The following is a 17894-nucleotide window of genomic DNA, read 5'->3' on the forward strand; positions in this document are numbered from 1 at the left end:
CAAAGTGAAGATAATAAGAATAAAGAGTTAAAGTATTAGATTTCTTTCCTTTTTGATGCAACGTTTATTAATATGAGTAAGATTTGGGGATGCAAACATTGATTATTGTCAGTGCTGTTTGCCTAATAGTATTTAGTTTTGATATAGGATATACAAATGATATACAAAGCATTACAATCTCTCCTCTGAGGCAGTCCAGGCCTATAAAAAGCTTGGCACTCTGACTTCAAGGGGTTTTCTAAGTTATTTTTCACATGTTTGTGGATTTGCTTTAGTAATAACTCCAAGGTAAGTCTTTTCTGGACATGGTCAGATGATCTGGGAAGATCTTTGAGCTTTTCTATGAATATGGCAGCTTATGTTTGTTTTACAAAATGCCTCTTCAAATGTTTCTCCCAGCTTTTCTCCAGTTTTTCCTTTTATTGGCATCAATGCATTTTTAGCAATGTGCCTCTGGAAGATATTTCTGGTCAACAAAACTTCACATAATCATGCCCAGTTCTCAAATCCTCTTTGCTTCAGGGCTCCCAAACCTCCAAATACCAAATTATAGACAAAGACAAACATTTTTGGTGGAGTTAGGGGTGATAAGATAGCCAGTGTTCCAAAATCTAAGGGGCTGCCATAAAGAAGAAGGGGCCATCCTATATACCAAAGCACCTGAAGGCAGGACAGGATACAATGAATAGAAACTAATCAAGGAGAGTGTCAGCATTCCAAATAACAACCTCCTTCAAAGAAGACTCTGAGGCTAGCAATTCCTCAAAGTTCCATTTTATTAGAGATGTTATATTGGCATATCTGGGGAAACCCAAATGTGAGATTTCCGGGTTTTCTCCCACCCAAAAGAAAGTCAAAATCCATCCCGTGCCCACAATTCCATCACAGGGTCCAATCATGTTATCGTCCTTACTGGAGACTGCCCCCAGTCACTCCCCTCCAGGTGCAGGGTAAACATCCTTGACTCCCAGAGAAAGGAATGTTGTTGTGGCTAATCTTCCATAGCTCCTTACAATCCCCCCTCCCAATTTCTCAGATATTAAATATGACAGCCTCAGAGCTCCAAAGGAAAAAATTGCTTCTAAGGCTAACACAGAGAACCAGCCTAGAAGAAGAGATTTCCTGACAGTTAGAATGATTAATTAATGGAGCGACTTGTCTCTAGAAGTTGTGTTGCTCCAACACTGGAGGTCTTTAAGAAGAATTTGGACAACATTTGTCAAGCAGGGTTTTCTGCTTGAGCAGGGGGTTGAAATTGTTCAGATTTTCTGAGGCTGTCCAGCTGCTTCACTGCTGACTAGATCTTAACAAGTACTGAGGAGACTGTTTCATTCCTCTGCGTAATACTACTCATCAATTCCTTCATGAATGAATGTTTTTCCCTACTGAGTGTCTGAGACAGGCTATCAGAAGTCTCAAAGCAATCAATTTGTGATGGTCCCCTGGTTATCACTGATGGAGGAGACAAAAAATAGTCTTCGCTGATAGATTGGGCCCAATCCGTGGATCACTCATTTAAAGTTGTTCAAATTAATAGTGGTTATAAGGCCCAAGGTGATGCCATATTATGAGAAGCAGAAGGTTGAAATTGATATAGAAAAAACTCCAGACAAAGTGGTGTACATGCACAAAAGTACACTGAAATAATCTGACATGACAGGCAAGAGCAATGAGTCCCATTTCTGAGCTAAACTGAATAAAGAAAATGATGCCAAAGGTGTTGGAGGGTCACTGACACAGCAATAGGAAATGCTATTATAGTTTATATACCACTCCATAGTGTGTTACATTACTCTAAGGGTGGTTTACAATGTCAGCATTTGCCGCCAACAATCTGAGTCCTCATTTTACTGGCCTTGGAAGAGTGGAAGTCTAGGTCAACCTTGAATCAACCAGGATCATCTCTATCTATTGGACTGGACAAAATATGTGCCTACTTCTTTAAAAAGCTTTCTGCTGCCATAGCTGAACCTCTAAGCATAATCTTTGAAAAATCTTTCAGGACCAGTTCCTTTCCTAACCTATGGTCACAAGCCACAGTCATCCCCATCTTCAAAAAGGGAGACCCCAGCCTAGTTGAAAATTACAGACCAATCTCCTTATGCTGTAAAGTCATGGAATCAATTATTAACCAATCCATCATCCTCCACTTAGAGACAAACAGCCTATTCTCTAATAAACAATTTGGTTTCAGAAAAAAACTATCCTGCAATCTGCAACTCTTACACTGCAAAAACATATGTACTCCACAACTCAACCAGGGCAAAGCAATAGACACAATCTACATAGACTTCTGTAAAGCCTTTGATTCAGTGATACATGGCAAATTGCTACTAAAACTAAAATCTTATGTTATCTCTGGACACCTGCATAATGGATAGAAGTATTCCTGTCACAAAGACAACAAATGGTCAAAATTAGGAGCATCTTATCAATTTCTGTACCTGTCAACAGTGGTGTCCCCCAGGGCAGTGCTAGGACCAACTCTCTTCATAATCTACATAAATGACCTCTGTGATCATATTAAGAGCAACTGTGTCCTGTTCACTGATGATGCAAAGCTATTCAACACCACCGACAATACTGATACCCTTCAAAAAGACCTCGACTATGTATCAGAATGGTCAAACAAATGGCAACTTCAAATCTCAACAAATAAATGCTCTGTCCTACATATTGGCAAAAAAAAAAAAAATCAGAAAATAAAATACAAGCTGAATAGTCAAGATCTTGTTGATGATCCAAACTCTGACAAGGACCTTGGAGTTATCTCTAATGATCTAAGTGCTAAATCCCATTGTAACTACATAGCCAAAAAGGCATTAAGAGTTGTTAACCTAATCCTAGATAGCTTTTTCTCTGGTAATATCACACTACTAATGGTCTACCATTTGCTAGACTAATACTTGAATACAGCTCATCAGTCTGGAACCCGCATTACATATCTGATTGAGATATATTGAGAAAGTCAGTTGAGAAAGTCCAGAAATATTTCACAAGAAGAGTTCTCCACTCCTCTACTCATTGCAGAATACCTTATGCCACCAGACTTGAAATTCTAGACCTAGGAAACCTAGAACTACACCACCTTCAGTCCGATCTAAGTATAGTATATAAAATCATACATTGCAATGTCCTACCTGTCAATGAATACTTCAGCTTCAACCATAACAACACAAGAGCAAACAATAGAAACAAACTCAAGGTTAATTGCAACAAACTTGATTGCAGGAAATATGACTTCAGCAACAGAGTGGTCAATGTCTGGAATCCTCTACCTGACTCTGTGGTTTCTTCCCCAAACCCCAAAAAACTTTAACCTTAGACTGTCTACTATTGAGCTCACCCCTTTCCTAAAAGGTCTGAAGGGGCGTGCATAAGTGCACCAACGTGCCTACCATCCCTGTCCTATTGTTTCTTTTTTATTTTTCTTATATGTATCCATTTCATGTATCCATAACTATGTTTATACTTATACCTGTTATCTTATAATTGCTTGACAAAATAAATAAACAAATAAAAATAAAAGGATCAGATTTCTGACTGTGGGCATAGTTACCCTGCAAGTCTGCATTCTAAGCAGTGTGTCACCAAGCAATGATTGACCATGAAGGGCTATCCAAAGGATTTGCTGGAAACCCCTATCCATGCACATAGCCATCTTTTCCAACATCTCTTGCAATTGGAGTGGGGCGACTCACAACTGCCATGTGGGAATGCCTGGGTGGGCATGGCTGGGTGGTTGCAGTTGGGTCAGCACAACTAGGTGGGCATAGGTGGATGGCATGGCCAACACGCACTCTTCCTTCCAAACTTGAAGGAAGAAAATACAATTATTGTCAAAAAAGTTGCTTAGGATTCCAAACATAGCATTCAAAGAATTATTGTTTGAATTATCTCTCTTGGGATTTAGACAAATAAATTTTGTTTCAGCCAACCTATTTTCATCTATTTCCCAGGAGAAAATAAGTCTGAGCATGTCTATTATGTCTCTGATATTTAAAACTGGGAGGAGGGACCTAAAGTGAGTTTCTGAAAAGTTAATCTATCAAATCTTTCCCTTTTTAATTTTCTACTATCCATCTGAATTTAAATATTAACAGGCTCTGCTGATACACATGGACTTGCATTTATCTTTTTGTTAACGATCAAGTAGTAACCAATCTATCTATTTTTCTCAAAAATGATAATGGTCCCAATCAAGGGGCTGCTGAAATTGGCAGTTGAAATGAACTAGACTGTACAGATGCAGAATTTCTGTCAGACGATGAAACAATCTATGGTTTTGGCTCTGATCCTTAACTTAGTGGAAGATACAGTCAGTCTGAAATGTCACAAGAGTGATCTTATCCCTGTTCCTCATGAGTGGAACCAGCCAGCTGATCTCCTCGTTGGTGGGATGATCTCTCAGTTTTTTTATGCATTCAGAGAAGACCTATTTGAGGAAATGCCTTCACAGGTCTCAATTGAGTTTTCTGAGTAAGTGTTTTTATCTATGGAGATTCTCAGAAATTCAGGTCACAGTTGTCTCAAAGGTGTTATTTTTTCTTTCAAAAGGCAACTGGACTTTTTTTTAATTTGGGGAAGAAGATGGAAGACCATCACTTAAGGCATTCAAAAAGAGACTGGACAACCAGATGTCTAAAACGATACAGGGTCTTCTAAAGGTGCTTTTTCAAGAGGCAACTGGACTTTCTGTTTTTTTCTTTGAAGAGCATTCACTTCTCATCCAAGAAGCTTCTTCAGAAAATCCAATTGCCTTTTGAAAAAAAGCACTTTTGAGGCAACCATGACCTTGATGACTGAGAATCTCCACAGGCAGATATAGGACCTCTTGCTGAAGCAGGAGATTAGATTAGAAGACCTACACAGTCCCTTCAAACTCTATTGTTCTATGTTCTAAGACGTTTTGCTTCTTATGCAAGAAGCTTTATCAGTTATAATGCTATATGTTATATAACAGTTATAATGTTACATGTTAAACATAATGTTCATTGGTGGTTATTATAACTGATGAAGGTTCTTGGAGAAGAATCTCAAATAATTTCAAAAAGTAATTGGACAACTATGTCAACTATGATCTGGATAACTGAGAATCTCCACTGATATCTTGGATAATGATGACTCAAATAAAAAAAAGTCCAATTGCCTTTTGAAAGAAAAAAAATGCATCTCTAAGATTCAGTATTTGTGTGTGTGTGTGTGTGTGTGTGTGTGAGAGAGAGAGAGAGAGAGAGAGAGAGAGAGAGAGAAAGAGAGAATGTGTGTGTTGGTCATTATACCTGCAAATATTATCCAGACTTCCAAGAAAGGTGGAACTGAGTAACCTTTTCTGTGAGATATGTTTTATAGGCTTGTATCACTATAATAGCTTTCTCAGTATTAACCATACTGTTAAGTAACCAATGCATTGGTCCATCCTTAAGGAGCATTCTTTTTATTTTGAAACATTGGTCTAAGAATTGAGAGTAAAATAAATGGCAAGGAAACAGCAAATAAAATAAAAATCAGAAAGTATTTTTTATGTGGTGAAAACAGTCACAATATCCAGTTTGCAAAATAAAATAAAATAAAATAAAGTGTGACTATATTAAAGATATCCTTTTTTCTGGTATATTTTATAGCCAGTTGACTTTAGGTGTGGTTTTTTTACATTCATTTATAATAATGCAATAAACTTGACCTAAGTTACAATTTTCTATGCTTATGGAACTTTCTATACAACATTTCCTTGTCTTCTTGCAAACAATTAACAATTGTGTTTTTGTCCTTCCAGTCCCATTTTTGCTAAACTTTAAAATATATTGATTTATTGATCGATTGTTGAACAACCACTCTTTGCAAGTAATTCTGAATGATGAACAATGTTTTTCTTTAAAAAACAACTATGATTAAAAAGTCAATTCAATTAAAAATAAAAATTTCTTATAGTGTTGTTTTTAACTGATTCTAATCTCATCAGTTCTTATTGCAAACCATATTTTTAAAACTAGGAGGCTTATATAATTGAGTTTAGAAAAAGAACATCAAGTAAAAGAACGTTTTTGCAAACAAGAATGGGGTGGTGGTTAATGAAGATTTGTAACTTTTTGAACTTTTATTTTCAGAATGGTTACAAAATTCTACCAGCATGCCCTTGCCCTGGTCTTTGCTGTGAAGGAGATCAATGAGAATCCTCAGATCTTGCCTAATGTTTCTCTTGGATTCCAAATCAATGACAGCTACTATGATGCAATGATGACTTATTGGACCACCCTGGACCTGCTCTTCAAATCAAGTAACTTTCTTCTCAACTACAAATGTACCAGACAGAAGAACATGATAGCCATCATTGGAGGACTTGGTTCTGATACCTCTTTTTACATGGCAGATATTCTTGGTCTCTACAAGATTCCACAGGTAGGGGTTTTGCACGATGAAACATGGAAATTATTTTTCTCACTTTAAACTCCTGGTGATTCCAAAAGAGCAAAGGATAATTGACCAAAAATTATTCCTAAAAATGCATTTAAAAGCAATTCCCAAACCAATGCATGAGTCTCCATGAACGACAAACCAATCTGTGGTTTTCTATGCACTGAAAAAAAATGTTTCAAAAATTGTAGGAAAATTAGACATAGAGAGATGAAAATGTCCCCTGGTTTTAAAAATTATATTATATTTGTAGTTCACATATGGTGCACTGGTCCCTGGGAACATTGATTCCACTCTGGTCCCTTCATTTTATTCCATGGTCTCAAATGAAGCCCAACAATATTTGGGGATTCTTAAATTGCTTCAACATTTTGGATGGACCTGGATAGGGATGTTCATTCATGACAATGACAATGGACAGAAGTTTCTGCAGACTCTGGAAGATTTGCTTTTCCAGAATCGAATCTGCACAGCTTACAGACAGAAAATTCCACAGTGAATCCATTTGGATAACTTTGAAGAAATGATTGAAATAACATCATATATTGAGGTACCTTTAATTGATCACAAAACAAAGGTATTTCTCCTCTATGGAGAATCAGTGACCCTGGCACAGCTGAGAACCACCTTATTCATACAAGACCCCGGAAATAAATTGAAAGATTCATTTATAAAAGTATGGGTCATGGCAAGTGGAATTGATTTCACATTACCATTATTGCAAAGGAATTGCGACCTGGACTTTTTCCAGGGTGCCACTTCCTTTACATTTCACTCAAGAGAACTTCCTGGGTTCAATAAGTTTCTTGAGAGTATAAAACCATCCAAGACCAGAGCTTCCTTAGGAAGTTTTGGGAGCGAGCATTTGACTGTACTTTTCCAAACCCTGGTATGAAAATAGAGGAAAATGAAATATGTACTGGAAAAGAGAGATTACAAGATCTCAAGTTTGAGATTACAAGTTTGAGATGGGAACCACTGTATATAGCTATAGTATCTATAATGGTGTTTATGCAGCAGCACATATTTTGAATGCCATGTTGTCATCACAGTCCCATCAGAGATCCTTCAAGAAGATTAAAAACGCCAAACTTTTTGAGCTGCAACCTTGGCAGGTAATTAAAAAAATAATGGAACACTTTTATTTCAATGTTCAGATTATGTTTTCTCTTCAGCTATTTGTAGCGGTGCAATTCAACTGGTATAACAACTGGTTCGGTGAGCACATGCTTTGTGCATGTGTGCTACATTTTTTAAAAGCCCATTTTCAACTCAATTACTTACCTTCTACTGCAGCTCCTAGGACTAAAACGGCTAAAGCATAAGCAAACTGCTTTGCCACACGAATCAGCTATACTAAAAAACCAGGAAATAAAGCACAGGAAAAAGCAAGGGTGAGTGGGTGGGGCCAAATGTTCACCAGAACTATTGGTTCACTTGAATTGGTCCAAACCAGTAGAATCCCACCTCGGTTATTTTCACTGCTAGCTGAAAATTCAGTTTCTCATAGGCACTTTTGACTGCATACAACTTCCTGTATTTGGAGCCTGAAAATAACTATACCTTCTGCAAGGTGAAATAATATGCTCATTTTCTATATTGCGCCATCTCTGTGATTGTGTTTACTTGAACTTGAAACTTTAGATAGAAAGAGAAATAGGGACCTTTTTTTAAAGAAGGGACTGGGCAGCTACTTGTCTGAAATAGTATAGGGCCTCCTGCTTGAGCAGGGTGTTGGACTCGAAGGCCTCCAAGGTCCCTTCCAGCTCTATTGTGAATTGAAATTGAAATCTTACAGGATGAACTATGAAACAATGAAAGGGATTGCACATTTTTCTTAGCCATTGCATATGAAGTAGGGAAAATGATCAAGACTCATTCCATATTTTTCTACCCCTTGAAAAGCTAAAAGGATTCCACAACTTTTTGAAAGTTTGGCTCCATTAGAGGTAAGACATAGAGAAGAAATGAGACTGAGGCTTATTTGAAATCTATGAAGTCATAATATTTCTTAAGCAGTATTAATGACTGGAATTAGTGAAGTAGAACTATGTCACCATATCTGCAAGGAGAAATGAAATCTAATGAATATTCATCCCTTTTGTTTTCTTCTAAACACTGTAAGCTTTTCTTTTTCCTCTTGGCTTTCCATTAGCTCCATCCCTATCTTCAAAGAATTTCTTTCAATAATTCAGCTGGTGACACAGTGTCCTTCAATGAACAAAAGGAAATGAGAGGTGGATTTGATGTTGTGCACATGGTCATTTTTCCAAACAGGTCCTTTGAGAGGTGAAAATTGGATGGATAAATCCAAATGGACCCCAAGAAAATGAATTTGTCATCAGTGATATATGGTTTTGTGGCATAGAGCTTTCAATCAGGTATGTATTCTTGTAGCTTCTTGAGAGAGTCCATGTTCTCCATGATAAAAGAATCACAACAACTCCATGCCAATGTTGTGTAATGTCTTTACTAGGACATGCAAACTTTTTTTTGAGGAGGGTGCAATTAGTCTCTATGAAACCCTCTGAGGACATCATGGATGGGTATGGTGAAGATTTAGCTACTAGGGTACTAAGATGTAAATAGATCTGAAACTACTCAAATACTTCTTGGAAAAGGGTATTTTGCACATTTCTGCAGGCATAACAATATCTTGTTGCTGTTTATTTTTCCTACTGGCATAAAGAGCTTGAAAATAAAATGTGCTGGTGCTTTCAAAGTTGCACATCTTTAATGGATGAAGTATTTCAAGAAGTGGCAATGTTTTAATATGTCTTTTACTTATGTTTTTTGGGAGATTCTCAGTCATCCAAGTCATGGTTGTCCCAACGGTGACATTGAAGATGCTTCGCTTCTTAAGAAGAGCTGAAAAGACTTCTTGGATGAGAAGCAAAGCATCTTCAAACAAAAATGAGAAAGTCCAGTTGCCTCTTGAAAAAGCACTTCTACTTATGGGAAATCCAAAGCAGTCCATGTTATGTTTGGTGCCTCTGAATGAAGGTCACCCAGCAAAGTCTTCTGGTTTCTTGCTGAATGTCATAATCATGAAGCCAAATTGACACACACACTCAAATACTTTAGCCACCTAATGAGAAGAAGGACTCACTGAGAAGAGCCTAATGCTGGGAAAGATTGAGAGCAATAGAAGAAGGAGATGACAGAGAATGGGGTGGCTGAATGGAATCAGTGAGGCAGTAGGTGTGAGCTTAAATGGACTCCAGAAGATGGAAGAGGACAGGAAGGCCTGGAAGAACATTGTCCATGGGGTCACAATGGGTTGAACACTCTAAACCTAACAACAACAACAGCAGCAACAGCCACACACACACACAAACACACACAGGTGCATATACATGCATACTTAAACATACATGATATTACAACACTGCTTGGGAGACAAAGTGTTATACACAAATTCACCTGAAATCTTCCTTTCTTCCTTTTCATCTGAAAGATATGGAAAAATGCTTCAACTGTCCAGAAGACCAATACCCAACCAAAGAAAAAGATGACTGCATCCAGAAAATTGTAACATGCCTTTCTTACAAGGAACTTTTAGGGATTATTTTGGCCTTCATTTCTGTTTCATTGTCTTTATCACTGCTCTCATATTAGGAATATTTCTTAAGCATGGAGATACCCCTTTGGTCAAAGCCAACAATCAGGACCTCATGTATGTTCTCCTTATTTCCCTCCACTTCTGCTTCCTGTGTCCTCTCCTGTTCATTGGTCAACCCAATGAAGTCACTTGCCTTCTCTGACAACCAACCTTTGGCATCATCTTTTCCGCAGCTGTTTCTTGTAGTTTGGCTAAAACCCTCACTGTGGTTGTAGCCTTCATGGCTACCAGGACAGGCTCCAACATGAAGAAATGGATGGGGAAAAGACTGGCAGCCTCCATTGTCCTTTTTTTCTCTCTCATTCAAGTTAGTCTTTGTAGCATCTGGCTAGGATCTTTCCCTCCATTCCTAAAGTTGAACATGCATTCTGTGACCAATGCCATCATTGTTGAATGTAATGAAGGCTCTCCGGTCATGTTTTCCTGTGTCCTTGGCTACATGGGTTTCCTGGCTTTTGCCAGCTTCTTGGTGGCCTTCTGTGCTCACAGATTGCCAGACAGCTTCAATGAAGCCAAATGCATTACCTTTAGCATGTTGGTATTTTGCAATGTTTGAGTGCTGTTTGTTCCAACTTACCTAAGAAGAGATTGGACTGCCATTTGTAAGAAATGGTGTAGGGTCTCCAGCTTGGCCAACAGGGGAGGTTGGGCTAGATGATCTACAAAGTCCCTTCCAACTCTGTTAATTCATTATTTGAAATCACTGTAGCAATCCATTCCAAGGAAGGCAACAGTTAGTGCATTAATTAGAACTGGACAAAAAGACTTCCAAGTTATAGTGTAGAAAGTTAGCACACACTCCTCTCCTTGAAGAATGAAATATTCCAGGAAATATTAAAAAGGCAGAATATTATATCCCCCTGGATGAGAAAAGGAGAAACATGCTCTTGGAAAGAAGCTCCCACCCTTGTTAATAGCCCCAAAGAGAGTGGGCCATCCTATCTACAGACAAAAGGCCTTCAGCTCCAGGTGATAAAATTAGCCCTCACTCAAAATCCAAACCAGGACAAAGCCATTAAGCCATAATAGGAATTACCCAACACGCTTTCACAACCCTCTTCATTACATCATCCCCAGCAAGATTCAATCAAGCCTTGGACACAGACAGCCTACAAAGTTAGCTAAGATTCCCTCCCCCTGGGAGTCTAACAACCAATAGAATATATTTCTTGCCACAGGAACAGGAAGCAAGTTCAAAGCCCAAGAGAGGGTATAAATCTCTCTCCCTTTCCCTCTCCCTGCCTCTCTCTTTCCCCCCCTCCCCGCAAGTGCTCAATGTCCAGGACCTCAAACCACTATGTCCACCATTAAACCATCTTTCCAAACAGCCTCCATGTTTCCAGTGTCTTTCTCCTCAATTGGAACTGAACCCAGGTGGACATTTCTTCCAACAGCAGCTTCCACCCGAATTTTTAGTAGTAGTCATGAATCCAGGGAGAGACCCAAATCATGGACCTCCTTCTTCTGAATGAAAAATGGAAGATTTGGTCATATGTGTTTTCACTCTTATCTACTAGAATTTGATGTCACAGTCGATGAATACTAAATCATTAAAGACCCATGAAATTCCACTTCTACCACTGCTGGTCCTATCATAAATTTTATGTGATTCTGCCTAAACTCAAATTCTCCTATGGCCATCAATCTGGTCATCCTAATCTTTCTTCTTTATCTTAGCCCACAAAGACAAAAGTGGCAATTATTTAATCTTTTGCTTTCTTACTGCTGTGCTATACGATAGGGATTCCAAGTTACAGTTTTCATTGCCTTCCCTGCAATTACATAAATAATTGCTACTTCTCAAGCGCAATTCCAGCAGATTTCCCAAAATTAAAAAAGAAAAACAGCTGATGTGCACGTTCAAACTTCTTCTTCTTCTTCTTCTTCTTTTTCTTCAGCGTTTGTCTCGCTACCGGGCGAGGTCCGCTAATGTCCTTGAGTACTGCTTCCACACCTCTCTGTCTGCCACGTGTGTCGGGTCTGCCTTTGCGATCTCTAGATCGGCCTTGATCGTGTCCATCCAGCGTTGTTTAGGTCTACCACGCGGTCTCGCTCCTCCGACAGTCACCTTCATTACAGATTTGATGATGGATTTTTTCTTGGCGCGGCTCACGGGTCGAACCATCGTAGCCGGACTGCCTCATGACCGTGGGGATGGGCACGACGCTGAACCGCTCACGCACTTCTTCGCTCCTGACGCGATCGAGTAGGGTGAGGCCTACCGACCATCGGAGCATTCTGCATCTCCATTATCTGGAGTCTGCTTTCGACTTCTTGGTCGCCGCCAGCACTCTGCGCCGTATATGGCCACGGGGCGCACCACAGAGTTAACGTTCAAACATGGTTATAAAACCCCTTTACTCCTTGTCATTCAAATCTGGGCTAACCAAGGGGAAGAATCAAATGTGGCTCAGTTTTTTTATTTTATTTTCCCTTTCCATCCACCCTTCTCATTGTGAAATGTTGCTGGAACACTTTGCTTAAATCAATTCAGTGGCAGTGATAAGGTTCTTGATGGGGATATGACTACCTAATCTGCAGCTAGATGATGATATTAGGATTTTTGTTTTTATTTTTATCTTATGTGTGAAAAAATATCAATGCATGAGATTGCTTTCCACCTGATTCCCTTCCTATTCCTCATGAATCCTATCAGCCAGGTGACTTCCTTATAGGTGGGATTACTTCTCAGATGTGGTACTTTTTTCATAAACTTTCCTTCCAAAAACAACCTTCACAGGACCAGTGCTTCCAATCTGCAATGTAAGACATTCTTGGAGCTGAATTTTAGAATAGCTCCATTCTCTTTTCTATGAAAGAAAAGAGTTGGTTGGGCAACTCTTCAAATCACAAGGTTTGGTGATATGTAAATTTAATGAATTTATATAGGAGTGAATGAACGAATGCATGAGTTGTATCTTCTAAGGATGAATGAAAGGAAGTGGGGAAATGAGTAAAAGACTAACCTCTCTTGTGTTCTCTCCAATTCCACTTCTAACATATTATAACTGGAGTACCTATGATTGGAATAACTACGGTATTTTCTTTTTTTTTTTTTAGAAAAACTTTATTAATTTTACTTTTAAAAACAACAACACAGCTACAAATTATATACAACAAAAAGATAAACAGGTCTTGGCATAGGCCAAGAGGGAAAGAGAGGGAGGCTTGAGAGAGGAAAGAGGGAAAGGTAAGGGAAGGGGGGAAAGAGTAGGGAAAACAATTATAATAAAACCATATTTTTGTGACTGTCTGTAAGGTCCTTTCTTCTTCAAAACTATCGTCGGCGGTGCTTTACTTTATCTCTGCTTCGGAGGCCCTCGGCCTTAATTTTCCTAGAGGTGATCTATCTTTGGTTTAGCCAATTATACAAAGGATTCCAATTGCTATAATAGGTTGAGGATTCTTTATTTTTAACGCTTGGGTTAGTTTGTCCATTTCAGCGCATTGTAAAATTTTCTGAATAACCATAAGTTCAGTGGGGATAGAGGGTAGTTTCCAGCACTGGGCAAATGCCAGTCTGGCCGCGGTTAAGATATGGATTGTGATATACTTCTGATTTTTGGATATTTGTTTATCAAAAATTCCTAGAAGGAAGGACTCTGGTTTGTACTCAGTTTGTTCCTTGGTTATTTCCTCTAGCCAGTGCCTAATTTTTTGCCAGTACTTCTGGGTTTCCTTGCATGACCACCACATGTGGAAGAAGGTACCTTCTATATTTTGACATTTCCAACATTTGGGGCTCGTGTTGGGGTGCATCTTCGCCAATCTCGAAGGGGGCAGGTGCCATCTATAAAACATTTTATATGAGTTTTCTTTATAAGCTGCTGATTTTGTGATCTTAATGTTCCTGTTCCAGATCTTTTCCCATTCGGCTAGGGTAATGCTCCGACCCACATTTCTGCTCCATGCAATCATATTTCCTTTGACAATTTCTTGTTCTAGTTCTGTTTCTAATAAATGTTTGTAAAATTTAGATATATTTTTTTACTCGGTCCTAATAGAATTTTGTCTAAAGTCTGTAATTTATTGTAGATTCCAAATTCCTTAATGTCTTGTTTGTATCTACTATGAATTTGAAGGTACACCCACTGATCAATTATAAATCCTCGCTCTTGTAATTCTTGTCGTGTTTTCAGCTTTCCTTGTGGGTCTAATAAATTTTCGTACTTAATCATTTTGGTTATGTCCAATTATTAGGTGTACTATCGCTTCCATTGGAGATAGCCAAATCGGTATTTTAGATAAAGTTTTTACGTACTTTTTTTCCAATTAGTTAATAAAGAGTCCCTGATAAGATGCCTATGGAAATATGATTGCCTGGGTTTCCTAGTTTCCCACAGAAAGGCATGCCATCCTTTCTGCATATTGTGGCCTTCAAATACTAGTGTTCTTTTGTTGGTTAGATGACAGCTATCATTTGTTAGGAAGCTAGGTTTCACCTGGGTGCCTGGTTGGGGTGTGTTTGAGCTAGAGGTATCAGGGGCAGTCTGTTTGTGCCCAGGTGTTTGCCTGGCTTGTGGTGTGGAGATTTTTTTGTTTGTGAGTGCAGGCTTCTAAATGATTGACAGTCTGGTGGAATCATCTCTTCTATTCATGCTTTCAGGTCTTTTTTCAATCTCTATGGCTTTTCTGATAATTCTGTGGCTGGGGTTTTCTATAGTGGCTAGGGTTTTGGTGCCTGGGGACAGAGAAAGTGTGAGCAAGCCAAGGCCTTTCCCTCCAGCCTTTGCCCAACACCCCTTGCCACACCAGGAGGTTTAAGTTTGAATTTCTTCACCCCCTCCAATCCGCGTATACCTTGGCAATGGGAGTTTCATTCCACCCCTTTTCCAGCTACTAGATCAGGGGACAAACCTAGCTTTGCTGCCCATTGCCTTGAAAATAGGAATCTAAAAGCTGAAAAAGAAAGGGAAGTTCCTGCGCAGTAAGGCTGTCAATACTGCCCGCCAGCTCTGGGGGTCTCGTGTAAGCTGCTCCAGCAGCACTTTGCACAAACGCCCCCCAAACCTCTTTTTTCTTTCTCTTTTCTTTCTTTTCTTTCTTGTCCTTCTCCCTTCCTCCCCTCTTTCTTTCTTTCTTTCTTTCTTTCTTTCTTTCTTTCTTTCTTTCTTTCTTTCTTTCTTTCTTTCTTTCTTTCTTTCTTTCTTTCTCTCTCTCTCTCTTTCTCTCTCTCTCTCTCTCTCTCTCTCTCTCTCTCTCTCTCTCTGCCATGGCTGGCCACACGCTCTTCACTACTTTCATTTCTTCCTTTTGGAATCAAGACTGGCTGAACAAGGATCGCCAGCTGTGCTGGAAGCATCCCTTCAGGTAACCTCCTCCTCCTGATCCTCCAGGCCCGGCCACAGCTGCCATTCACAAGAGAAGGGGGAGGGGGAGACGGGCTGCCCCAAAAGATGCTTCCAGCGCAGCTGGCGATCCTTGTTCAGCCAGTCTGGATTCCAAAGAGAAGAAATGAATGTAGCAATGAGTACCAAGGAAAGCCCAGCAACAGCTTTGAGGGACACACATACACACACACACAGAAAGAGAGAGAGAGAGAGAGGTGGGGGGAGAGAGGGGAAGATAGACACCTGGCCACTTCGCTATCCCCTACCTTCTCAGGCCAGGAGAGGGAGGGGAGGTTGAGGGGCAGATGGACCAGCTGCTTCAGGCAAGTTGAAGAAGTATTGACCAAACATGGGAGAGTAGAAACCTGGGAACAGCAGCTCCCAGCTCAGCCAGCCCAAGGGGCTGCTGCAGGCATATTGGGACAAAGGCGGTGAGAAGCCCCAGGACATCTGCCCACCCACCTGCTGACTGACTGGGCCAGGCTGGGCTGGAAGAGGCATGTCAGCCGGGAGAAGGAAGTAAATGTGCGGGCAGGCAGGCGGATGTCCCGGGGCTGTTGCACAAGCATACTGCATGTGTAGCAGCTGCACATGCAGTGCGCATGTGCAGCAGCCCTGGGACATCCGCCCAAACTGCACCATGGCCACCACATGGTCAGGAAAGCTAGGAGAGCAGCCCTGGGACATCTGCCCAAACTGCACCATGGGCACCACGTGGTTGGGAAAGCTAGGAGAGACACCGGGACAAGTGGGCAACTGGGCAACAATGTGACCCAGTTCATGGGAGTTGCCAGCCAGGGGTCACCACCAGTTCTGTGACCCATGCCAAATCACTGCTACTGGTTCTCCCGAATAGGTACGAACCAGTTGAATACCAACTCTGATTGTATCCCTCTGTTAATACAATTTAGGTTTACATTAGCTTTTTTGGCTGCTGCTGCACATTGCTGGCTCATATTTAGCTGGTTGTCCACTAAGACTCCAAGATCCCTCTCACAGTTACTGCTATTGAGCCTGGTTTCACCCAGTCTATATGTGTACTTTTGATTTCACATATATACTCTAGTTTTTTATTAAAGAACATTTTAAAAGAATAAAAACACTAGAAGGATGTCCTATAGATTAAATTAGTTAATTAAAGAAAAATAATAATTGATTTCCAATCTTCTGAAGGATGGTTTCAATTGCAAGGATAATATAATGCTAAAATTGATGAACATGCTGAATGAAGGGACTTACAATCTATACTTGATGTTACGGCAATTGCAGCATCTTGGGGATGACATGATGAAGATTCAGGTGCTTGCTAGCTTTCCTACCCTTAACCACAAGGTCATATCCTCATCCCACATTTTTGGCACTTCCAAAAATGGATCTATTGCACCAACCGACATTCAGTATATTACAGGACTAGCTCAATACCCGTGCTTTGCTACAAAACTTAGTTTTGGGCTTAGTTTTTGGGGAGGAAAATAAGGGTGTAAGGTCTGGCAGTATGCTTAAGCCAAAAATGAGCCAAAACAAAGACTTAAATGGAGGCTTGCAAATTAAATAAAGCAGATTTTTATTCTTTGATCAAAGTTAAAGAATCTGGGAAGAAGTTCCTAGTACATTACAAGGGACATGGGAGGAAAATTCTACAAAATACAGAATGATGTCTTGTCCTTCTTATACACGGAAAAGTCTTTGTTCTTAGTTCTCTAATTACCTTGTAATTCTCTAGTCATGTAATCTAACTAAGATTTACGTCTTCCTGCAACAGACAGATTTCAGTCAGGCAATATTTACCTCTCTTCATGAAGGAAAACAGATGGATTCAGATTGATTTAGATGGGACAATCATGTATCATGAGTTATAAACATTTTACAACAAGTGAAAGGTTAAAGGAATATTCTCCATAACAGCAAGATAAGAAATGCCTATGGAGATAAATACTTCTACATATATAAGGAAACAACTGTCTAACATCAAAATAAGACATGCCTATAGAGTAACTCTCTACTTAATGCTATAATATATTTTATTTCTTTATTTATTATCCTTCAAGGGGGAAAAAAACTGCTTCTGCTTACCAGCATCTACCGGTATTCATCTGGCTAGTGTCCTGTCAGTGTGTGAGAGAGTTCAGGGCTGTTTGGAAACTGAAACAGTATTTGCTGTATGAGCAAGGAAGGGACAGCAAGGAGCCTGGGCATGGCTTAGCTCAACTGTTCTGTACTAAAGCTGGTTTCTGCTGTGAAACTAAAACTGAAACTCCTCTCCTCTGCTTGTGTTTTGCATTTGGAACATATTTCTTTTCAGGTGGGGAGGCGAAGTAGAACTCCTCAGCATCAGAACATGTTAATAATATATGAAATATTAATGCTCTGATGGTCATTTTGAAAAAAAAATCCTTTCTTGGCGAGCACCTAGAAGCCAGGAGGAACATACGTGCCAAATATCAAGTTTGCAGGTTTTATGGTTCTGGAGATTTTGTGATAATGGGCAAGTAATATTTTTCTTTTATATATATGGATAACAGAGTTGA

This window comes from Pseudonaja textilis, chromosome Z, assembly GCF_049901715.1.
Source record: "Pseudonaja textilis isolate UNSWEBS1 chromosome Z, rPseTex1.2, whole genome shotgun sequence".
NCBI lineage: Eukaryota > Metazoa > Chordata > Lepidosauria > Squamata > Elapidae > Pseudonaja > Pseudonaja textilis.